The 25,531-nt window shown below is 41.9% G+C and overlaps 1 long non-coding RNA gene across 1 annotated transcript; it reads right to left on the minus strand.

Annotated features, from left to right (window-relative positions):
* Positions 1-8,340: 8,340 nt before the first annotated feature.
* On the minus strand, positions 8,341-25,280 carry LOC132407180 (uncharacterized). The gene is made up of 3 exons (XR_009516394.1): positions 24,425-25,280; positions 23,033-23,116; positions 8,341-9,031 (listed from the first exon to the last, which is right to left on the minus strand). It is a non-coding gene; the product is annotated as an uncharacterized LOC132407180 (long non-coding RNA).
* Positions 25,281-25,531: the final 251 nt, after the last annotated feature.

Here is a 25,531-nt window from a genome sequence, read left to right on the forward strand (position 1 = left end):
GATGACTTGTTAGAGCAGTTTGTTGTTGAGCCTACTAGGGGATCAGCAATACTGGATTGGGTGTTATGTAATGAACCAGAGGCATTAGGAAGTGAAAGGTAAAAGAACCTTTATGAACCAGTAATCACAATATGATTGAGTTTAACTCAAAATTTGATAGGGGAAAAGAATAGTCTGATGTAGCAGTATTTCAGTGGATTAAGGAAAATAACAGTGGTATGAGAGAGGAGTTGGCCAAAATAAATTATAAGGAGCTGCTGGCAGGGATGACAGTACAGCAGCAACAGCTTGAGTTTCTGGGGAAAGTAGACAATAGACAATAGGTGCAGAAGTAGAGAATTCAGCCCTTCGAGCCTGCACCGCCATTCTGAGATCATGGCTGATCATCTACTATCAATACCCGGTCCCTGCCTTGTCCCCATATCCCTTGATTCCCCTATCCATAAGATACCTATCTAGCTCCTTCTTGAAAGCATCTAGAGAATTGGCCTCCACTGCCTTCCAAGGCAGTGCATTCCAGACCCCCACAACTCTCTGGGAGAAGATGTTTTTCCTTAACTCTGTCCTAAATGACCTATCCCTTATTCTCAAACCATGCCCTCTGGTACTGGACTCTCCCAGCATCTGGAACATATTTCCTGCCTCTATCTTGTCCAATCCCTTAATAATCTTATATGTTGCAATCAGATCCCCTCTCAATCTCCTTAATTCCAGCGTGTACAAGCCCAGTCTCTCTAACTTCTCTGCGTAAGACAGTCCAGACATCCTAGGAATTAACCTCGTGAATCTACGTTGCACTTCCTGTATAGCCAGGATGTCCTTCCTTAACCCTGGAGACCAAAACTGTACACAATACTCCAGGTGTGGTCTCACCAGGGCCCTGTACAAATGCAAAAGAATTTTCTTGCTCTTGTACTCAATTCCCTTTGTAATAAAGGCCAACATTCCATTAGCCTTCTTCACTGCCTGCTGCACTTGCTCATTCACCTTCAGTGACTGATGAACAAGTACTCCTAGATCTCTTTGTATTTCTCCCTTACCTAACTCCACACTGTTCAGATAATAATCTGCCTTCCTGTTCTTACTCCCAAAGTGGATAACCTCACACTTAAAATGAGGAAGGTGCAGGATAGATGTATTCCAAAAATGAAGAAATACACAAATTGGAAAATAATACAACCATTATCTGACAAGGGAATCTAAAGCTAATGTAAAAACAAAAGAGGGGGCATACGACAAAGCAAAAATTAGAGGGAAGATAGAGGATTAGGAAGTTTTTAAAAAAACCCACAGAGAGCAACTAAAAGAATCATTAGGAGGGAAAAGATAAAATATCAAAGCAAGCTAGCAAACAACATCAAAGTGGATAGTAAAAGCTTTTTCAAGTATGTAAAAAATAAAAGAGAGATGAGAGTGGATATAGGACTGAAAGAAATTGAGGCATGTGAAATAATAACAGGAGCCAAGGAGCTGGCAGTTGACTTAAATGAGTGTTTTGCATCAGTCTTCACTGTGAGGGGTACTAGCAGTGTGCCAGGTGTTGTACTGTGTGCAGGAAGAGAAGTGGGTGCAGTCTCTGTTACAAGGGCGAAGGTGCTCAAAAAGCTGAAAGATCTAAAAGTACAAAGGTCACCTGGACCAGATGAGCTGCACCCTAGGGTTCTGAAAGAGGCAGCATTAGAGATTTTGGTGGTATTATAAATGATCTTTCAAAAATCATTGGACTTTGACATGTGCTAGACGGCTGGAAAATTGTACATGTCACTTCACTCTTTAAGACAGGAAGAAGGCAGCAGAAAGGAAATTATAGACCAGTTAGCCTGACTCAGTGGTTGGGAAAATGTTAGAGTCAATTGTTAAGGATGAGGTGCTGGAGTACTTGGTGACACAGGAAAAGAGAGTACAAAGTCAGCATGATTTCCTTCAGGGAAAATCCTGCCTGACAAACCCGTTGGAATTCTTTGAGAAGATTACAATTAGGATAGATAAAGGAGATTTAGTGGATGTTGTATATTTGGACTTCCAGAAGGCTTTTGACAAGGTGCCCCACCATGGGGCTGCTTACCAAGTTATGAGCCCGTGGTATTACAGAAAAGTTACTAAGACGGTTAGAGCATTGGCTGATTGGAAGAAGGCAACGAGTGGGAATAAAAGGATCCTTGTCTAATTGGCTGCCAGTGACTAGTGGTGTTCTGAGGGGTCAGTGTTGGGACCACTTCCTTTTATGCTGTATATAAATGATTTAGAAGATGGAATAGATGGCTTTGCTGCCAAATTTGCAGATGATACAAAGATTGGTGGAGAGACAGGTAGTGTTGAGGAAACACTAGACAATTAAGAGAATGGGAAAAAAAGTGGCAAATGAAATATAATGTTTGAAAGTGCATGGACATGCAATTTGGTAGTAGAAATAAATGTGTGGACTATTTTCTAAACAGGGAGAAAGTCCAAAAATCTGAGATGCAAAGGGACTTGGGATTCCTTGTGCCGAACACCCTAAAGGTTGACTTGCAGGTTGGGTTGGTTGTGAGGAAGGCAAATGCCATGTTAGCATTCATTTCAAGAGGTCTAGAATACAAGAGCAGGGATGTGATACTGAGGCTTTATAAGGCACTGGTGAGGCCTCAGCTTGAGTATTGTGTACAGTTTTGGACTCCTCATTTTAGAAGAGATGTGTTGGCATTGGAGAAGGTTCTGATTAAGTTCACAAGGATGATTCCAGGAATGAAAGGATTATCATACGATGAACATTTGACAGCTCTGGGTCTGTACTCACTGGAATTTAGAAGGATGAGGGGTGATGTCATTGAAAACTTTCAAATGTTGAAAGGCCTAGACAGAGTAGATGTGGAAAGGATGTTTCCCGTGGTGGGAGAGTCTAGGACAAGAGGATAGAGGGGTGTCCATTCAAACAGAGATGCGGAGAAATTTCTTTAACCGGGGGTGGTGAATTTATGGAATTTGTTGGCACGTGCAGCTGTGGAGGCCAGGTCATTGGGTGCATTTAAGGCAGAGCTTGATAGGTTCTTGATTGGACATGGCATCAAAGGTTACGGAGAGAAGGCCGGGAAATCAGGTTGATGAGGAGACAAAAAAAGATAAGCCATGATTGAATGGCGGAACAGACTCAATGAGCCAAATGGCCTAATTCTGCTCCTATTTCTTATGGTCTTATGATACTCAGCACTAATGGTTTCCCTTCTTCCTTACTGACACGGCTTGTCCATTCTGCGGGCCAAAATATCTAACTTGCCATTTGCAGACATCCTGACAGGATCTGGAAGGAAATCCTATGTCATATTTGTTTCTCCAGCATATATGTGAGGTTATGTACTGTAGGTGTCCCTCATGTGACATGATGCCAGCATTAAAAGCACATTCCTGCCACCCCCAGAAACCTGTTTATTAATTTAATAATAAATGTTGATGAGCGTGGAATTTTTTAAGAAGTTCCTTGCACTCTTGGCACATCTTATGAATATAGCAAAATGTTCTATCATTTACATAATGAATCTTATGAATTAGAATCAAATTGATTATGACTGTCATTAGTCATGAAATTTGCTGTTCTGTGGCGGCAGTGCAGTGCTAGACAGAAAAAATGACTAAGTTACAAAAATTTACGTGAAGAGAAATAGTGAGATAGTGTTGATGGGTTTATGGATCAGAGGGGAAGAAGTAGTTGTTCCTAAAACATTGAATGTGGTTCTTCAGACTCCTGTACATCCCGATGATAATGAGGAGAAGGCACATCACATATGGTGGGGTCTTAAAATAAGGATGCAACTTTCTTGCGGCGCTGCCTTTTAAAGATGTTCTTAATGGCAAAGAGGGTCATGTTCCTACCGGAGTTAACTGAGCTACAAGCATCTGCAGCCCATTGCAATCCTATGCATTGGAGGCTCCCTATCAAGGGGTATGCATAAAATATGGTTGTATTAACAGATAGAATCCTAAATTACATTATTAAAACCATTAACCTGTCCAGCTCTTCTAGCTGCAACACCCTGATAGAATATAGGAAGGTTTGATTTCTGGTTCCCTTGGGCGGGTAAGTCTAGGGCGGGGGTCGGCAACCTGCGGCTCCCGAGCCATTTGTGGCTCTTTCACCTCTGTGCTGCGGCTCCCTGTGGCTTTGGGAAATAATTGGTCAGTATTTAATTAAAATGTATTTTATGTTAGTTTGTTAGCTTTTGAAATGTAATTCTAAATTTGAAGATTATGGTGATCTTGTACAATCTAAGTGTGGCGACACATTTCCTCACAATTAGCCAGCATTCCGGCTAAGGGAGATAGCCTATGGGGGTTTGTGAGTACGCGTCTTTTGCAGCATCTGCGTCCATGGGGGCTGGGTTGAGGGAGGCTTAAAAGCAAGGCTGTTTAGTTCGAATAAAGTTATTCGACTGCAGTTTACTGACTGCGTGAGCACACCGTTACAACGTGTTTTTATCGCTATTAATATACGTCACCACTGCCAATACCTGACACCCGCCAGTGCGCGATTTCTTTAATTTTTCGATCCAAGGTAAGCCAACTATGGAGAATTCTAAAAAAAGAAAAGTGACTGAAGAAAACAGAACGTTTAATGATACGTGGACAGATTCATTTGCTTTCACTGTTGACGAGACTGGTTTACCGGTATGCTTAATATGCAATGAGAAACTAGCAAACAACAAAAAGTCAAATGTCGCAAGGCATTTCCAGAATAAACACGCAGCCTTTGCTCAAAAATATCCGGATGGAGATGAGAGAAAAAAAGCCGTTTCGGAACTGATGCGGAAGGTTGATCTGAGCAAAAATCATTTCCAGAAATGGATGAAGTCTGGAAAATCAACGACATACGCCAGTTATATTGCCGCTCAGGAAATAGTCAGGCACGGGAAGCAGTTTACAGATGGTGAATATATAAAAGAATCTTTCATTAAGATTTCAGAACATCTATTCACGGACTTTAAAAACAAGAGTGAAATTGTGCAGAAAATCAGGGATATGCCCCTCTCTGCAAAGACTGTCAAAGACAGAACAATAAAAATGGCAGAAGACATCACAAGACAGCAAATTAAAGACATCAATTCAGCTGTGGCCTACTCGATTGCCTGTGACGAGTCTAAAGACAAAGGTGATATTGAACAAATAGCGTTGTTCTGCCGGTATGTAAACTCTGCCGGGCCACAGGAAGAACTGATTGAGTTGATACCTCTAAAAGACCAAACACGGGGGGAGGACATCTGTGAGGCTGTCTTGAATTGTTTAAGAGCCAAAGGAATAAAGACCACCCATCTGGTGTCAGTAGCTACTGATGGGGGCACCGAATATGACGGGAACGCACAAGGGAATTGTGGCTTTACTGCAGAAGTCGCTGGACAGAAAGCTGCTGACTTTTCACTGCATCTTGCACCAAGAGGCACTGTGCGCTCAAACATTTCCTCCGGAATGCACAGAAGTAATGGATGTTGTCATTCAGATTGTCAATAAAATAATGGCAAAAAGTTTAAATCACCGTCAATTCCGTTTGTTACTGGACGAGCTGGAAATTGCATATTCTGATCTCCTGCTGCACAACAAAGTCTGATGGTTGTCCAGGGGGGAGGTGCTGAAACGCTTTGTCGCGTGAAAGAAGAAGTGAAAACTTTCCTGGGCAGCAAAGGGCTCAACTTTCCTGAGCTGGAACAGCCAGAGTGGCTGGAAAAGCTACACTTCATGGTAGACATGACAGCGCACCTGAACACGCTGAACACAGCTCTTCAACGGGGTAAGGACGTACAGCCCTGCACATGTTGGAGGATGTTTTGGCATTCGAGCGCAAGTTGACGTTGCTTGCCAGAGATTTACAGAAAGGCACATTGTCTCACTTCCCCAATTTGAGAGAGTTCAAACAAGGTCACGACATGATAAATTCAATCATCGCAATGCAAACATCGTTTGGGAAACGCTTCTGTGAGTTCAGAGAGGAAAAAAACACATTATCCTTCCCGGTCACTCCCCTAAGCATCGATCCATCCCTACTAAATACGACTGCATTGTCAGGTGTGAGTCAACCTGAACAAGTATGATAAATATTTTAATTGCCTATTATTTTACGTATATTCATATGTTTTCATTGTTCACTGAAATAGTCCTTTTATTTTTCAGGTTGACAGCTGGCTGACGTTATTTTTGGTTTGCTGCTGGCGGCAAATTTAAGTTTGGCGTTTTGCATAAATACAAGAAGGACTCAAATAGACGTTGAGTATTTTACTTAAAAGTAACCTTCAACCCAACGTCTTTTTTCAGGAGTTCAAAATGTTTTTGTTGCATGCAGAAATGTAATTTCATTTTCTCTGCAGGAGTTCATCAATTTCATAAATGCAACACATTATAGTTTGTTTATACATAGCATAAAGGCAAAACAAAACGTTGTATGCAGTGTTATTTCATTTTAAATGTCAAGCGGGTTTTGCGGCTCCCAGTGTTTTCTTTTCTGTGGGAAACGGGTCCAAGTGGCTCTTTCAGTGGTAAAGGTTGCTGACCCCTGGTCTAGGGAATACACACTCCGGTCCTGCCAAACCCATGAGATTGAGACAGCTCTCCCAACCCAAACCCCGGTTTGTGTGGACGCTGTGTAATTTGCTACCCTGTTACAACTCAGTGCCACAAAACAATAGACAGCACACTGCATACGATTAAAAGAATTATATTTATGAATCTTAACCAAAAGGTTAGTACAGAAAAGAAGGTAAAAAAAACAAAAAAGGCCCATTATAATTAAACAGTCAAACATGCATCAGTTGGAGCTCAATTCACTGATCCTCAGTTGATCTCAGTGCCTGGCTCCATCGAATCATGATCTCCCCACGGGTTGTATCCTACGATCGGTTCTCTCTAGTATCTTCTCTCTTCATCTCCCACCGAACAAAAGACCCAGCTTGCATTCCAAAGCACCCCTTATCTCTCCTACAACCCAAACACTGCTCCTACTGAAAGACCATTACATTATCAGTGAAACCTTTCCCAGAGTGTTACAATAGGAATAATGAAAGTACTTAAATAGGTGCACAAGGGCTAGTGCAGGCTTAGTGGGCCAAGTGGCCTGTTTAGTGCCTTATGGCCCAATTTTACTCATATCTAGAATACACGAAATGTAATCAAATTTCTTAATGACATTTGAAAACTCTCCTAAAACAAAATTGCATTCCGCAGTGCTCCTGTTTAGTTGGTCACATTAACATGTTCATTTTTTTTCATGGAATTTGACAGCCTTGTTTCTTTGCTGAAAGCTTCAAGTATGCATATCCTTCTGTGTACGCTGCTTCCAGGTCTGAGGATTTAAATCTCTCAAGGGGATTACTCCCAGTTAATCTCATAAATAAAAGCAAAGCCACCTCAGTGTGAACACCAGGCAGAATGTAAGCACATACTTTCACTAATAAAGTCCGTGTTTCATATCTTCAGCATTGAGTTTAAGCAAAATTGATTTTTCTGTGAAAAGTCGGGATTGCTAGGTGTTCTGTGAGATCTGGATGAAAAGACCTGTGATGCAGATCGGTGCTTACCCTGCCAAATGTTATTCAGTCATTGGTATGTCAGTCCAGGGCAATAAACAATTGATAATAAATCCTAGTGGCCTCTTGATTGGATAAGCAAGTAAATGATGTTGTGAATAAAAATCAGGTTTTTCAAGACATAGCTGATCAGTTCTATCCACTGCCTTTATAAATCCTAATTGAGTCAAAGACCCCATTTATTCCCAAGGACTATCTCAGTCAGAGACATCTCACTCCAACCCATTGACCATAGGTCCCAAACACAAAAACTGTATATCACTCCCTGATCAAACATTCTCAACAAGTGCCAAATCACAAATCTCTCCAGGATCCTCTTCTGACCTTCTGATCTCTTTGTAGGGTATCTAACTACTGCAATAGCTCTGGTGTTATGTGGTGAATGGGCAACACATATTAATACAATGGGCTCTTGTAATTTTAAATTTTAAATAAACACACACACACGATTTTACTTCCACCTGGAAATCTGGGTAAATTAAAGTTACAGGATGCCTCCCTCACTCCCCCACAATCTCCCTGCCACACTTGTCTCCATTGCCTCCCTTGGTGAAACAATAAAATATCCTGTTAATAAGTAGAAATTTTTGCCAGACCATGCAATACTACAGAGCCAAAGGCATATTCTAATCTCCGAATTCTTCCTTTGGACAGGTGCTACCTACACAATGATCATCTTTTGGATTGTAATTCTTTCATATGTAATTTTTTTAGGTGCAGCACTTGCTATGAGCACCCTGTCCACCTGACCATAATTCAAAATTACACATCAGAATGGTTAGAGTTTGTCAGTCCCTGGTCTTATGGTGGGAAATAAATTGTGTGACGGGCAAGGGGTCAGCAAAATGACATTGACAGGTCAGGTTAGGTCTGGGTATGAAAAGGAGTTCTGGGTCTTCGTCACCCCTTTTCTCTGCAGGGCTAAGCTCTTAATTTGGACATTCTGCACTTTACAGCTAACAAGGGAGGGGAACAGAGGCCAATGCTTTTTTATAACATAATGTTCCTCCTCTGTTCTTTCCCTAGTTCGCAGAGTTCCTTGTGTGAATTTTCGATGTTGTTGTAAGTATTAACACAGCACCATATTAAATGCAGTTCTCTCAACAATCCACTACCTGACCCTCAATGAACTCTCAGACTGAACCACAGAACCTCTTCCTTCCCAAGATCAAAGTCAAAGTTGAGTTTATTGTCATTTGCACAAATACAAGTGCAATTAAAATTTTACTTGAAGCAGTGTCACAGACACATAGAATCACACAAGCAGCATTCACAAAAAAAACTGAATATGAATTAAACATAATGTTTACAAGAAAATACAATTAGAACCAAAATAACATTTTAATACAAAGTGATCAAAGTAGTCATAGTTTTGCTAAGCTATAGTGATTAGGGTTTTACCAGTTGTTTTAAGAACCAGATAGTAGAAAGTAAGTCGCTGTTCTTGAACCTCCTGGTGTGAGACTTCTGTACCTTCAGCATGGTGATACCTGTAAGAAGATGGCAAAGGTCAAGCTTCAGAACTTGGCCTCAACAACTCCTTGTGTTTGATCCTTGATTTTCTCACTTGCAGATCCCAGTCAGTATGGATTGGTAACACCATGTCCTCCACAATCTCCATCAACACAGGAGCACCACAAGGCTGTGTGCTTTGTCCCCTACTCGACTCACCTTAAACTTATGAATATGTGAATATGCACAGCTCCAATGTTATATTCAAGTTTGTTGATGATACCACTGTTGTTGGCAGATTGAAAGGTGGTGACAAATTGTGGTGAACTACATATACCTGTCTGGACACCCCCCCCCCCCCCGCTGACTGCTCCTGTGGCTCCTCCCACTGACCGTGGCTCCCCCCACAGACCCCGGTATAAAGGCGATTGGGGCCTGAGCCCCGGCCTCAGTCTCCAGGATGTAGCATGGTGGTCAATTGCTGCTTGTTCTTTCTTCCAGTCAATAAAAGCCGATCTCGCCTCATGTCTCAGAGAGTTATTGATGGTGCATCACAAATCAAATTAGAGAGAGAGAGAGAGAGAGACTGAAAACCTGGCTGAGAGGTGCCACAGCAACAACCCCTTACTCAGTGCCAGCAAGACCAAGGAGTTGATTGCTAACTTCAGGAGAAAGAAACCAGGGACCCATGAGCCAGACCTCATTAGAGGATCAGAGGTACAGACAGACACACAAACAAGTGCACACACACACGTGAGATCAGAGGTGGAGAGGGTCAGCAACTTCCTCGGTGTTACTATTTCAGAGGACCTGGCTTGGGTCTAGAATGTAAGTACAGTTACAAAGAAAGCACAGCAGCATCATTTTTTCTTAGGAGTTTGCGAAGATTCAGCATGGCATCTAAAACTTTGATAAACTTCTATGGGTATGCTGTGGATAGTATATTGACTGGGGGCATCACAATATGGAAACACCAATATCTTTGAAAGGAAAATCCTACAAAAAAATAATAGATACAGTCCAGACCACCATGAGTAAATCCCTCCCAGCAGTGAGCGCATCTACATGAAGCGTTGTCACAGGAAAGCAGCATCCATCATCAGGGACCCCCACCACCCAGGTCATGCTCTCTTTGCACTGCTGCCATCAGAAAGAAGGTACAGGAGCCACAGGACCCACGGCACTAGGTTCAAGAGCAGCTATTACCCCTCAACCATCAGGGTCTTGAACCAAAGGGGCTAATAACTTCACTCAACTTCACTTGCTTTGTCATTGAAATGTTCCTACAACCTATGGACTCATTTTCAGGGATTCCTCATCTTACGTACTTGATATTTATTGTCTATTTATTTATTATTGTTATTATTTCTTTCTTTCTGTATTTGCACAGTTTGTTTTCTTCTGCTCACTGGTTGAATGCCCAAGTTGGCACAGTCTTTCATTGATCTCATAACGGTTGTTATGAATTTATTGAGATGCCCACAAGAAAGTTAATCTCAGGGTTGTATATGGTGACATATATGTACTTTGATAATAAATTTAATTTGAACTTTGAATTTCGGTGGTAATTTTTGACTATAAAAGTGGCCTTCTAGAGGCATTACCTCCTGTAGATTCTACAAACGCTCGAGAGGGTTTTATTGGGCACAGTCCATAACTCTCTACAGCTTCTTGCATTCTAGTGCAGATGAATTGTTATACCTGACCATAATGCAACCAGTTAGAAAGTCAGTATATGGAATCTCAATACTCGACAACCTAGAACATCTCACTGCATGTTGAATCACTGTTGCAAGAGGCAGGACATTCCTCGCTGTCACTGGACAGCTACTGAGTGACTGAGAGACTGATGTAGTTGAGCAGAAGTTCCCAGCCCAGCCAGAAGCAAGCTCTTCTATGGGCCTATGACTAACCTAACAGGAAGATAAATGCCAATGTCCATGGTCTATAAATGGGCCTGATGATTCAAACCTTCATCTTTTATTGCTCCCTCCCCTTCTTTGGACTATTGTGTGCAGTTTTGGTCACCTGATTACAGGAAGGATATTAATAAGGTTGAAAGAGTGCAGAGAAGGTTTACAAGGATGTTGCCGGGACTTGACAAACTGAGTTACAGAGAAAGGTTGAATAGGTTAGGACTTTATTCCCTGGAGCGTAAAAGAATGAGGGGAGATTTGATAGAGGTGTATAAAATCATGATGGGTATGGATAGAATGAATGCAAGCAGGCTTTTTCCACTGAGGTGAGGGGAAAAAAAACAGAGGACGTGGCTTAAGGGTGAAAAGGGAAAAGTTTAAAGGGAACATTGGGGGGGCTTCTTCATGCACAGAGTGGTGGGAGTGTGGAATGAGCTGCCAGATGAAGTGGTGAATGCGGGCTCACTTTTGACATTTAAGAAAAACTTGGACAGGTATACGGATGAGAGGGGTTTGGAGGGATATGGCCCGGGTGCAGGCCAGTGAGACTAGGCAGACTAGGCAGAAAATGGTTCGGCACAGCCAAGAAGGACCAAAAGGCCTGTTTCTGTGCTGTAATGTTCTATGTGTCTATGATAGGCCCTGGGGCCTGGACACCAAGTCAAGTCAAGTCACTTCTATTGTCACTTCGACCATAACTGCTAGTGCAGTACATAGTAAAAACGAGAGAACATTTTTCAGGACCATGGTGTTACATGACAGAGTACAAAAAACTAGATTGAACTATGTAAAAAAACACCACAGAGAAAGCTACACTAGACTACAGACCTACACAAGGCTGCATAAAGTACACAAAAACTGTGCAGGCATTACAATAAGTAATAAACAGGACAGTAGGGCAAGGTATGAGTCCAGGCTTCGGGTATTGAGAAGTCTGATAGCTTGGGGTAAGAAACTGTTACATAGTCTGGTCGTGAGAGCCCGAATGTTTCAGAGCCTTTTCCCAGATGGCAGGAGGGAGAAGAGATTGTATGAAGGGTGCATGGGGTCCTTCATAATGCTGTTTCCTTTGTGGATGCAGCATTTAGTGTAAATGTCCGTGATGGCGGCAGGAGAGACCCCAATGATCTTAGCTGACCTCACTATCCGCTGCAGGGTCTTGCGATCTGAGATGGTGCAATTTCCGAACCAGGCAGTGATGCAGCTGCTCAGGATGCTCTCAATACAACCCCTGTAGAATGTGATGAGGATGGGGGAGAAAAACAGAGGACATGGCTTAAGGGTGAAAAGGGAAAAGTTTAAAGGGAACATTAGGGAGAGCTTCTTCACAGAGAGAGTAGTGGGAGTGTGGAATGAGCTGCCAGTTGAAGTGGTGAATGCAGGCTCACGTTTTACATTTAAGAAAAACTTGGACAGGTACATGGATGGGAAGGGCATGGAGGGATATGGTCCAGGTGCAGGTCAGTGGGACTAGGCAGAAAAATGGTTCGGCACAGCCAAGAAGGCCTATTTCTGTGCTATAATGTTCTATGGTTCTCTGGTAACTGATTATCTGTCACCATGATTTGATTTTTTTAATAACCATGTAGTCAGCTTCAGTGTGCTAAATCTCACTATGCTGTAATTAAATGCACCTTATTAGCTGTTACTTTATTTGTGGTGACATTACTTTCTGTGTTGTGAGTGAGTTCTATGTACCGTGTTGCGCATCTTGGTCTGGAGGAGCGCTCTTTCGCTTGGCGGTATACCTGTATATGGCTGAGTGATAATAGACTTGAACTTGAGAAACACCATCAAAATGCAAAGGTCCATCTTACTAATTACTGATTTGTTATGCCTGCACTGTACCGCTGCCACAAAGAACCAAAAAAAAAATTTGTATCTTCTGTCAGTGACAATAAATCTGACTGATTCCGCTGGTACAAAGTGTTGCAGACTTGAGGAGATTAGAATCAGAATCAGAATCAGGTTTATTATCATTGACATATGGCATGAAATTTGTTGTTCTGCAGAAGCAGGACCACTGACAGCACACTGCTCAGAAAATATCCTTGAAAACTTTGATCCCCAGCAACTCCAGCCCAATTTTGCTGGCTGTTAAAGCTGTGAATCAGTTCGCCTCCAGTATTTGAAGATGCTTAAAAACTACTAAATGGAATAAGTGACAAAAATGCAAATAATCAGAATTATATAAAACTTGACCATGACAATTTAAACACATATATAATTAAATTCATGAAGCTAAGCGAGAAAGAGACTTGCCTTCCCCTTGCTGCTTATCTGAAATCCATCCTCGTGAGAGATCTATAAAGTGGACTCTGCACTTGACTCCTCAAGTTTGCCATAGCTGGGGGTTATGGGGGTGGAGGGGCTAAGTTCCCACTACCTATGGTGCTTCTCAAATAGCCTCAGACAACCAAGTCCGGCTGCTGGCCTTCACGTGTGGCTTAGCCAGTGGCGGAACAGTTTCCAGTGAAAGGCGAAAGGGCGAAGATGAGTTACTGGCGCCTTACAATCAGTCATCTCATACAGATGGGGCTCACCAGCTGTGGTTGTGGCAGCTCATCTAGGAGAAGGAAAACTCTGGTTTTAAACCTTCACTGCCTTGTGATTATACCTGCACTTGGGGAAGGCCTCGGGAGTAAAAATCCGAGGAAAAGTTTGGAGCTGGAGTCCCCAAGGCAGTTTTATGCAGAGTTCAATGCTGATTGTCAACTGCTGCTATGCCAGTGATGCCAGACTGTAACAGTCTGTGTCTTTCTTTTGGATTCATCAGCTGTGTGGAGAAGGATAGCGAGCTGTATGGACAACAGTTTGCCCTCTGTGTCGTACTACCTTGGCTGACGTATTGGCTTGCGTATCAAATGTAGGCAGCTAGGACACCACAACCATAATCGGCCTTGACCAACGGAGTCCCTCCCAAATCCGTCTATGAATCTTGGATTTCTGTGCGTGTGAAGGCATCTTGCAGTTAACTGGTTGAAATACAAATGGTACCGTTTTGAAGCATTGGCGTGACACAGAAGGTCCTGGGCCATAGTTACAGGCATATCCATGACATAGTTTGTAGCTCTGCTGTATTTACATTAGGAAATCAACAATATAAAAGCTGCTTTAGCACCGTTATCAAATCTCATTCCTTGTCAGGATCTGCATTGGTGGTCAATGAATAAATTCTGTCATGGAGAGTGTGAAGATGCTTGAGCATTCTGTATCAAGTTGGTACAATCAATGAAGATGCAACTTTTTCAGCGTTGCTGACATTTACTTCCTCTGTTTATCTGTAAGTTAAATGCAGATGAAATTCTAGACAAGATAAATAATGTGTGGCTGCGCTTGAACAAATCCTTGAAGTAATTCTCAGTAAGCAGTGGCTGAAATTCAGTAGGCTTACATGTTTATTGAATTATGCAACACAAAGCTGCTTTTATTATTATGACATAGCTTGACAGGAGGTCTGTTATTCATGGTAACTTAAGTTTTCTCCCAGGTGTTTCAGTTCACCACTTAACAGGAAATTACTTTTCACACCTACTTTAATTTTGAGTTCCCCAGCATTTAAATGTACACTGTGACCCTTTAATGACTAACACATTGTAAGCAGATCAATTGCAATCTCACACTGGAGTGGCAACTAATCAAGTGGTAGCTAGTGCCTTCTTTCACTCGCTCTCATCTACTGCAGGTGTCTTGCAAAGAACTATGCATTTTAGGGGGTTGGGAAGGTGGCCTAGTGAGCTGTATCCTTTACAAGAGTATCAACTAAATTTTTCAAATAATGACTACCAATGCATCGGTATGCGTATGTATCTATATAGGAATAAGGCAAGTAAAAGTGTATACTAGCAGCAAATGTCAGACTGGAATTGATTCGAAATCATGAACCTGCTTTACCAATTCTAAATATTGTTGTTTGTATAAGGAACAAGTGAAATGACATTAGGCAACCATTACTTGGGTGAGCAGCCATCCAGTAACTGAAAAGCTCCCGCGCACATAGCCCTTGTTGCCATGCAGCTAGAATTTTCCATCATATAATGTGCTGTGCAATTTTCAGGCCATGTAAAAGGTTCCTGTTCAGAGCAATGTTTAGTCCACACAGCAGTGAAAAAAGTTTAGAGGGAACCTTGGTGACCATAGTTGCTGGAATACGCAGTTTCAGTTTTTGTTCCCATGACAACATTCTGCGTGTTCTATCAAAACTAAGATCTGTGCACATGTCAGTGGAAATTAAAGCATAAAAAAGAATAAAATCAACTGGCAGGTGGCAAAAAGAGGTTGGAGCCTTTCAGTAATAAAACTAGTCAAACCCAGAAACTGGTTCTTCAACCCATCAAATCTCAGCTGACCATCAAACACCTTTCTAATCCTATACTGATCCCTTTTTAATTTTTCCATATTCATGATGACTAGAAATGCAGAATTACTGTATAGATCGGCAGTGTTTGGACATAACTAAGTAGGCAATGTAATAAAAACACAGAACTAACTGACTTTCTACTGCAGTTCTCTTAGATTAACATGAGCTGAAGGGATTACCTAAATTCAAATAACCACAAAAAAAGATGTTTTTCCTGGATTATCCACAAATATCGTTCTTTCAAATACATACTGATCCTCAGAAGCTTGTAACAGAGTGAACGAGGATAGTTTAATTGAAAAGTTCATTTTCTTTTGGAATGTAGGTGACAGTGGCAATGCTGCAAATATTGCATTTCCTTGATTGTGTTGCTTGCTATGACTCCGTGTAGTTGTATCAATAAGAAGATAGTTGTTAACAGTAAATTAAGGATTATTAATGCAACAACAATAAAATACGTATCCAACTTGGTTTGGTATCTGCTGTGGAGGAAATGATGCTCCTGTGGCAAAATAACTATTTATCTCACTTGGAAATAAAAGCTGCTGGCAGGAAGGAGCTACTGAATCAACCTTGGCAGGTGGCTGTTGATCTCACTTGAAATTCTTATAGTGCTCTGATTAGAAGCAACTTCCTTTAATAATCACAAATAGCATTATTATTTAGGAAATTATTAATGGTAGATTTTTATCATGATTCTTTATTAGAGTGGGTTTCATGAAAATGGTGCTCAAGCGGTTTGGATACTGTGTGGTCAAAGGGAAAATATTTTCACATTTCTGAATTCATAATGTAATTAAAATTTGAAAATGCTATCACTGGAAAGCAACCAAAGTCCGATGCTTGTTGAATTAACATGATTATTTAGTGAAGGGACAGCAATCTTGATTTAATACTTATTAATTCGGCTTCAATTTCTATCAAAGGAACAAAAGGTTCTTAGAAATGCAACTTCACACTCTTGCAGAGTGGCACACAATATGAACTTACCCAATGCAAAGGAATGTTCTGATTAACTTTGATAGAAAACAATAGGGGTGCCAGTATTGTTGTCTGAAGTTTTTCAAATATTAGCTCTGGAACAACTGGTATCATCATGTTCAGGAAGTTGTACTGTTGTCCCAGTATTCTTGTCATTTATTTTCCAATGTAAAAACATATAAAACCATAAGACGTAGGAGCAAAATGAGGCTATTTGGCCCATTCAGTCTGCTCCACCATTCCATCGTGGCTGATTTATTATCCCCCTCAACCCCATTCTCCTGCCTTATCTCTGTAACCTTTGACACACTGACTGATCAAGAAACTCTCAACCTCCGCTTTAACTATACTCAACGACCTGGCCTCCACAGCCAGCAGTGGCAATGAATAGTGAAGCAGTGAAACTCTGGCTAAGGAAATTCATTCTTATCTCTGTTCTAAATAGATATCCCTCTAGACTGAGGATGTCCTAGACTCAGCCACTTTAGGAAACATTCTCCCTACATCCACTCTATCAAGTCCTTTCAATATTTGATAGGTTTCAATAAGATCCCCTTCATTTCTGAACTCCAATAAGTTAAGACCCAGAGTCATCAATCACCACTCACCCATTAACCCTTTCATTCCCGGAATCATTCTTGAGAATCTCCTCTGGGCCCTCTCCAATATCACCTTTTCGTAGATAGGGGGCCCAAACAGCTTACAGTACTCAAGGCAGTCTGATCAAGGCCTTATAAAGTCTCACCATTACATTCTTGCTCTTATATTCTGGTTGTCTCAAAATGAATGCTAACTTTGCACTTTCCTTCCTTGCCACTGACTCAACCTGCAAATTAAACTTTAGGTAATCCTGCACAAGACTCCCAAGTTCCTCTGCACCTCAGATTTTTGAATTTTCTTCCCATTCAGGAAATAGTCAATAGCTTTTTCCCTTCTATCAAAGTGCAAGATCATATACTTTCCTACATTATATTAAGGGATTAAGAGAGCTAGGGCTTTACTCTTTGGAGAGAAGGAGGACGAGAGGAGACATGATAGAGGTGTACAAGATATTAAGAGGAATAGACAGAGTGGACAGCCAAGCCTCTTCCCCAGGTTACCACTGCTCAGTACAAGAGGACATGGCTTTAAGGTAAGGGGTGGGAAGTTCAAGGGGGATATTAGAGGAAGGTTTTTCACTCAGAGAGTGGTTGGTGCGTGGAATGCACTGCCTGAGTCAGTGGTGGAGGCAGATACACTAGTGAAGTTTAAGAGACCACTAGATAGGTATATAGAGGAATTTAAGGTGAGGCAGTTATATGGGAGGCAGGGTTTGAGGGTCAGCACAACATTGTGGGCTGAAGGGCCCGTAATGTGCTGTACTGTTCTATGTTCTATATTCCATCTGCCACTTCTTTACCCACTCTCCCAATCTGTCCAAGTCCTTCTGCTGACTCTCTGCTCCCTTAACACTACTTGCCCCTCCACCTATCTTCATATTGTCTGCAAACTTGGCCAGAAACACATCAATTCCATCATCCAAATCATTCATATACATTAAAATGCGAAAAGAAGCAGTCCCGACACCAGCCTCTGAGGTACACCACTAGTCACCATAAGCCAACCAGGACAAGCCCCCTTTATTCCCACTGTTTTCTTCCAGCCAATCTTCTATGCATGCTCGTGTCTTTTCTGTAATACCACGAGCCCTTAACATTTTTAAGCGTCTTGCTAAAGACCTTCTGAAAATCCAAAGAAACAACATCCACCAATTTTCCTTTGTCTAACTTGCCTGTTATTTCCTCAAAGTTTTCCGACAAATTTTTCATGTAGTATTTCTCCTTAGGGAAACCACCCTGACTTTGGCCTTCTTTAGTATGCACCTCCAAGTAACCTAAAACCTCATCGTTAATAATGGACTCCAACATTTTCCCAATTACTGAAATCAGGCTAACTGGCCTATAATTTCCCTTCTTCCACCTTCCTCCCTTATTAAAGAGCAGAGTGACTTTTGAAATATTCCAGTCCTCAGAAACCATTCCAGAGTCTTGAAAGATTCTTGAAAAATCATTACTAATATCTCCACAATCTCTTCAGCTACCTCTTTGAAAACCATGGGGTGTAGTCCATCTGGTCCAGGTGACTTATCTACCTTCAGACAATAGACAATAGACAATAGGTGCAGAAGTAGACCATTCGGCCCTTCGAGCCTGCACCGCCATTTTGAGATCATGGCTGATCAACTACTATCAATACCCGGTTCCTGCCTTGTCCCCATATCCCTTGATTCCCCTATCCATAAGGTACCTATCTAGCTCCTTCTTGAAAGGCATCCAGAGAATTGGCCTCCACTACCTTCCGAGGCAGTGCATTCCAGACTCCCACAACTCTCTGGGAGAAGAAGTTTTTCCTTAACTCTGTCCTAAATGACCTACCCCTTATTCTCAAACCATGCCCTCTGGTACTGGACTCTCCCAGCATCTGGAACATATTTCCTGCCTCTATCAGATCCCCTCTCAATCTCCTTAATTCCAGCATGTACAAGCCCAGTCTCTCTAACCTCTCTGCGTAAGACAGTCCAGACATCCCAGGAATTAACCTCGTGAATCTATGTTGCACTTCCTCTACAGCCAGGATGTCCTTCCTTAACCCTGGAGACCAAAACTGTACACAATACTCCAGGTGTGGTCTCACCAGGGCTCTGTACAAATGCAAGAGGATTTCCTTGCTCTTATACTCAATTCCCTTTGTAATAAAGGCCAACATTCCATTAGCCTTCTTCACTGCCTGCTGCACTTGCTCATTCACCTTCAGTGACTGATGAACAAGGATTCCTAGATCTCTTTGTATTTCTCCCTTACCTTACTACACCATTCAGATAATAACCTGCCTTCCTGTTCTTACTCCGAAAGTTGATAATCTCACACTTATTCACATTAAATGTCATCTGCCAAGTATCTGCCCACTCACCCAGCCTATCAAGTCATCCTGAATTCTAACATCCTCATCACATGTCACACTGCCACCCAGCTTAGTATCATCAGCAAATTTGCTGATGTTATTCTCAATGCCTTCATCCAAATCATTGACATAAATTGTAAACAGCTGTGGTCTCAATACCGAGCCCTGTGGCACCCCACTGGTCACCACCTGCTATTCCAAGAAACACCCATTCACCTCTACCCTTTGCTTCCTATCTGCCAACCAGTTTTCTATCCATGCCAATGTCTTCCCCCCGATGTCCTGAGCTTTGATTTTACTCACCAATCTCCTATGTGGGACCTTATCAAATGCCTTCTGAAAATCGAGGTACACTACCCATCCACTGGATCTCCCCCCGTCTAACTTCCTGGTTACATCCTCGAAAAACTCCAACAGATTTGTCAAGCATGATTTACCCTTGGTAAATCCATGCTGGCTCGGTCCGATCCATGCACCTTCTCCTAACAACAGCACTCACTTCTGCCCCTGTCGCTCTCAAATTTCAGGCATAGTGAAGACTGACCCAAAATACATATAAACTCTGCCATTTCCTTTTCCCCCAATTACTACCTCTTCAGCATCATTTTCCAGCAGTTCATTATCTGCTTTCAACTTCCTTTTACTCTTTATACATTTGAAAAACAACTTTTGGCATTCACTTTTATGCTATAAGTGAGCTTACCTTCATATTTCATCTTCTCTCTCCTTGTGATATGTTTAGTTCCCTTCTATTGGTTTTTAAAAGTTCCCAGTCCTCTAATCTCCTAATATTTTTTGCTATATTGGATGCCCTTTTCCTTGCTTCTATGCTGTCTTTGACTTCCCTTGTCAGCCATGGTTGCCTCATGCTCCCTTTAGAATATTTTTTCATCTTTGGGATGTATCTGTCCTGCACTTTCCAAATTGTCCCCAGAAACACCAGCCATTGTTATTCTGCTGTCATCCCTGCTAATATCCCCTTCCAATCAACTTTGGCCAGCTCCTGTCTTGTACCTTTACCCCATTGTAGTACTGATACATCTAACTTTATCTTCTCCGTCTCTAACTGCAGGGTAAATTCTATCATATTATAGTCACTGCTTCCTCAGGGTTCCTTCATCTTAAGTTCCCGAATTGCCCTCGTGGGCTCAACCTAAAAAGGCATTTCTTAGGCATTCTACAAATTCCCTCCCTTGGGATCCACTAGCAACCAGATTTTCCCAATCCACTTGCATATTGAAATCTCCCATCACTATTGTAACATTGCCCCTTTTACATAGCTTTTCTATCTCCCGTTGTCATTTATATCCCACATTCTGGCTACCATTTGGAGACCTGAATACAATTCCCATCAGGGTCTTTTTACCCTTGCAGTTTCTTAACTCTGCAAGGATTCTGAACCTTATGATCCCGTATCATCTCTTTCTAAGGATCTGATTTTATTTTTTATCACCCTATTCCCCTCTGCCTACCTGTGTATCTTTTCAATGCAAGCTGTATCCTTGAATGTTAAGTTCCCAACAATGATCATCTTTCAGCCACGACCCAGTGATGCCCGCAACGCATACCTGCCAATCTCTAATCACACTATAAGATCATCTAGTTTATTCCGTACACTGCATGTATTCAAATGTAACATTTTCAGTCCTGTGTTCATCACTGTTTTTGATTTTGCCTACTTAACCCACTGACTACGATTTTGCTCTATAATCTGCCTGTCCTTTCTCACAGTCTTACTATGCACTGCATCTACTTGTATACCAACTGTCCCTTCCTCAGCCCACTTCCCATCCCCCTGCCAAATTAATTTAAACCCTCCCCAAAACTTCCTGCCAGGATATTGCTTCCTCTTGGGTTCAGGCGTTACCTATCCTTTTTGTACAGGTCATACCTTCCACAGGAGAGATCCCAATGATTCAGAAATCTGAAACCCTGCCATATATAATGCTTTTGTCAACGAACAATAATAAAATATGAGCCATCTGACTCACAAGGTATCCGATGATTAGGTGTCTTTTGTTTGGAGGGGGGAAGCAGCTCTCCTTCAGAGATGATTAATATTCATTTTAAACTGTAATCAAGATCACATACCAGCTTATGATTTAGCAGCAATGGCTTTAAATATCTCCCTTTCTGAAAAGAATTGGTAATTGCTTGGAGTTGGCAGTCCAATATAGTTAAGAATGATTGATTTTAATATATAATACTGCATTTACTAAGTACTTGTCCCAGCCCACTTACTTTGGACAAGGTTTCCACGTTGAGGAGGAATGTCAAGCTCTGTAATTCCCTCTGTGCATTCTTCTACCTCCATTTCTTTACTTTCTTCAAAGTTCAAATTTATTATCTAATTATATATATTATATACAACCAACCTTGAGATTCATCTTCTTGCAGGCACCCACAAAACAACGAAATGCAATAGAATTCATGAAAACCACACACAACAAAGACTGACAAACGTCCAATGCGCAAAAGAGGACGAATTGTGCAAACAATGAAAAAAAAAGTAAACAAATAATACATAGAACATGAGCTGTAGAGTCCCTGAGATTGAGTCCTCACCCACGGGGTCAGTTCAGTGGTGAGGTGAGTGCACCACATCCAAGAGCTCGATGACACTGATGCCAATCATCATGAAATGCTTTGAACAACTGCTATTGTCATTGTTGGTGGTGAGCCCCACCGCTGGCGAACTTGACTGCATGATTACTCGAGTGTCTGGCCGCGCAGCCGTGTGTGAGCTGCATGTACAGCAGTGGGCTCAGCGCGCAGCCTTGGGGGTGCATCTGTGTTGAGGATGATGGGGAGGGAGGAGCAATAGTTCATTATGAAACTTTTTAGACATCCCCTAAGCTATTCCTCTATGTCTTACCTTTATGTCAGACACCTAGCATCTTTTCAGATCAGTGCTTGTTTTTTCATTGATTAAGCCCCTCTGTGAAAGGCCTTGAGACACTGGAAAACCTCATCAGTAATATTATCTTGAAAGTCCTTGAGGTACAAAACATCCTCTCACCTGTGGGCTTTATGTATATTTCAGGTAGAGGCTGATAGATTCTTGACCAGTCAAGGCATGAAGGGATACGGGGAGAAGGCAGGAGTTTGGGGCTGACAGGGAAAATGGATTGATCAACCATGATGAAATGGTGGAGCAGAGTTGATGGGCCAAATAGCCTAATTCTACTGCCATATCTTATGATCTTATATGAGAGGATGAAAACATTCTATATGCCCATGTGCAGCACTGGTCTGCTTCAATGACTGGGCCTTGCCTTATTAACCTGAAAGCCTCATCTGGAGGCTACACTGTAGATTTGTGGCTGAAATCAGATGACCCAAGGTCCTGAAGTGAGCGGTCAATTACATTGCTGGGGGCTGATGATTGTTCGGGATGGGTCTGTGTGCTGGATGGCAGTGAAGACTGACAGCAACATAATCATGTTTTTTTTGAAGCCCATGTTAGCATTTTCACCCAATAGAGTTACATTAAATATTAGATTTCAGGGCTAGATGTACACCTGGTTTTACTCAGCAGAGTTCCCGTGGCTGAACTCTCAAATTCAAAGCCTCTACCACCGGGAGGGACGGGGTATGCTGCAATGGGAACACTTCCATTAAATAACATAAAATCCTGGCTAAGAATCCATTGTAGATCCTTCATTGCTGCTGGAATGAAATCCTCTACTGGCCTCACAACTTGTTACTTTCATCAGGAGGACAGCAGCATTTCAAGAAGGCAAAACGCCAACAGCTTCAGATGGGCAGCCTGTCAGACGTGACCAGATACTGAAAAATGAATAAATAAACAAATACTCTGTTCAGAAATCAGCACTTCTTACCTTGAAGTCAAGAGACCCTGCAGATGGCGGAAATCTTGAGTAACACACTCGAAATGCTGGAGGAACTCAAAGATCAAGGAGCATCTATGGAGGTGGATAAACAGTTGATCTTTACAGTCATGACCTTGTTACCTTTAGATGTTAATGACACCATTAGGATTCTGTTTTACACAATATTAATTCCTAGTCTGCTTTAGGAGGTTATCTGGCCTGCCATTGAAAATATTTGGATTATAACTTCATTTTGGCCAATTTCTACAATTTAGAATGTTAAAAAATCCCCTGATGCTATTTGAGTCAGATAATCAATGCTAAAATTGTGGAGTTTTATCTTTATCTTATCATTGTTTAAATAACACATGTGCAAAAGTTTGCAGCTAGTTTTTTATCCATCGTAACCTCTAAAAGGTTATCTTGATTTCCCCAGTAAAGTATTAATCGTAACTTTTGCCCTGCAATTACAGTGCACAGTGTAGTGGCCATTGGCATGAAGTTCCCTATTCTCCTTTTTTTAAGGACCAGTTTTCTATCTCTGCTAAACTGTTGAATTTTTCAGTTCCTTTTTGCGCTTAAAGTTCTAAGTTCAAAAGTACAAAGTAAATTTGCTATCGTAGTATATATGTCACGATATACAACTCTGAAAATAATTTCCTTGTGGGCATACTCAATAAATCCAATAACCATGACAGAATCAATGAAAGATTGCACCAACAGGGTTCAGAACCGGTGCGCAAAAGATGGCAAACTGTGCAAATACAAAAAGAGAAATTTAAAAAGAAATAATAATAATAATAATGACTATCAAGAAAATGAGATGAAGAGTCCTTGAAAATGAGTCCACAGGTTGTGGAAACAGTTCAGTGATGGGGCAAGTGAAGTTGAATGAAATTATCATATCTGGTTCAACAGCTTGATGATTGAGGGGTAATACTGTTCCTCAGTCTGGTGATGTGAGTCCTGAGAGGCTCCTGTACCTTATTCCTGATGGCAGCAGTGAGAAGAGAGTACGTGGTTGGGGTCCCTGGTTTTGGATGCAGTTTTCCTGCAACAATACTCTGTACAGGTGTGCTCAATGGAATGGAGGAATTTACATGTGATGGACTGGGCTGCATCCTCTACTTTTTGTCGGATGTTCCGTTCAAGGGCAGTGGTGTTTCCATACCAAGCTGTGATGTAGCCAGTCAATATTGCTCCCACCACCCATCTTTAAAAGTTTGTCAAAGTTTTAAGATATGATGAAACTTTATTTATCCCGAAGGAAATTATTGTTGCAAGGTTGCTCAGTCAGAAATATAAACTTTAAAATGTAAGCACTGAGGTACAAAAAATACAAAATGTGCATTTAAAAGTAATAGTGCAAAAAACAGATGTGCATTGAAACCATATACTCACATTCTGAAGGAGGAGGAATTGTGGTCTCATGGCCACAGGGAGAAATGATCTCCTGTGGTGTTCAGTGGAGCACCTCGGTGGAATCAGTCTGTTGCTAAAGGTGCTCCTCTCTTTGTCCAGTGTGTCATGGAGGGGGTGAGAGGGATTGTCCATAATGCTCCGTACTTTCTGCAGCATCCTCCTCTCAGACACAACCACCAGAGAGTGCAGTTCCACCCCCAGAACAGAACCAGCTTTCCTGAAAAGCTTATCGATCTTCCTGGCATCAGCTGCTCTCACCCTACAGGTGCTGAATGACCTTCTTCCTGATGGCAGCAGTGAGAAGAGAGTATGTGGTGGGTGTTCCTGATCTTGGATAAACACAACGAAATCTGCAGATGCTGGAAATTCAAGCAACACACACAATATGCTGGTGGAATGCAGCAGGCCAGGCAGCATCTACAGGGAGAAGCACTGTCGACATTTCGGGCCTAGCCCCTTCGTCAGGACTAACTGAAAGGAAAGATAGTAAGAGATTTGAAAGTAGTGGGGGGAGGGGGAAATGCGAAATGATCGGAGAAGACCGGAGGGGGTGGAATGAAGCTAAGAGCTGGAAAGGTGATTGGCGAAAGTGATACAGAGCTGGAGAAGGGAAAGGATCATGGGTCGGGAGGCCTCAGGAGAAAGAAAGTGGGGGAGCGGGGAAGCACCAGAGGGAGATGGAGAACAGGCAGACAACTAAATATGTCAGGGATGGGGTAAGAAAGAGAAGAGGGGCATTAACGGAAGTTAGAGAAGTCAATGTTCATGCCATCAGGTTGGAGGCTACCCAACCGGTATATAAGGAGTTGTTCTTGCAACCTGAGTTTGGATTCATTTTGACAGTAGAGGAAGCCATGAATAGACATATCAGAATGGGAATGGGACGTGGAATTAAAATGTGTGGCCACTGGGAGATCCTGCTTTCTCTGGCGGACCGAGCATAGGTGTTCAGCGAAACGGTCTCCCAGTCTGCTTTGGGTCCTGATTTTGGATGCTGTTTCCTGTGACAATGCCCTGTATAGATGTTACATCCCATCTTGTACAGAAACTCTGTGTTTTTAGTCCAATTTATTGTCCAGGTGAGTT

This window comes from Hypanus sabinus, chromosome 17 (genome assembly GCF_030144855.1).
Source record: "Hypanus sabinus isolate sHypSab1 chromosome 17, sHypSab1.hap1, whole genome shotgun sequence".
Classification (NCBI taxonomy): domain Eukaryota; kingdom Metazoa; phylum Chordata; class Chondrichthyes; order Myliobatiformes; family Dasyatidae; genus Hypanus; species Hypanus sabinus.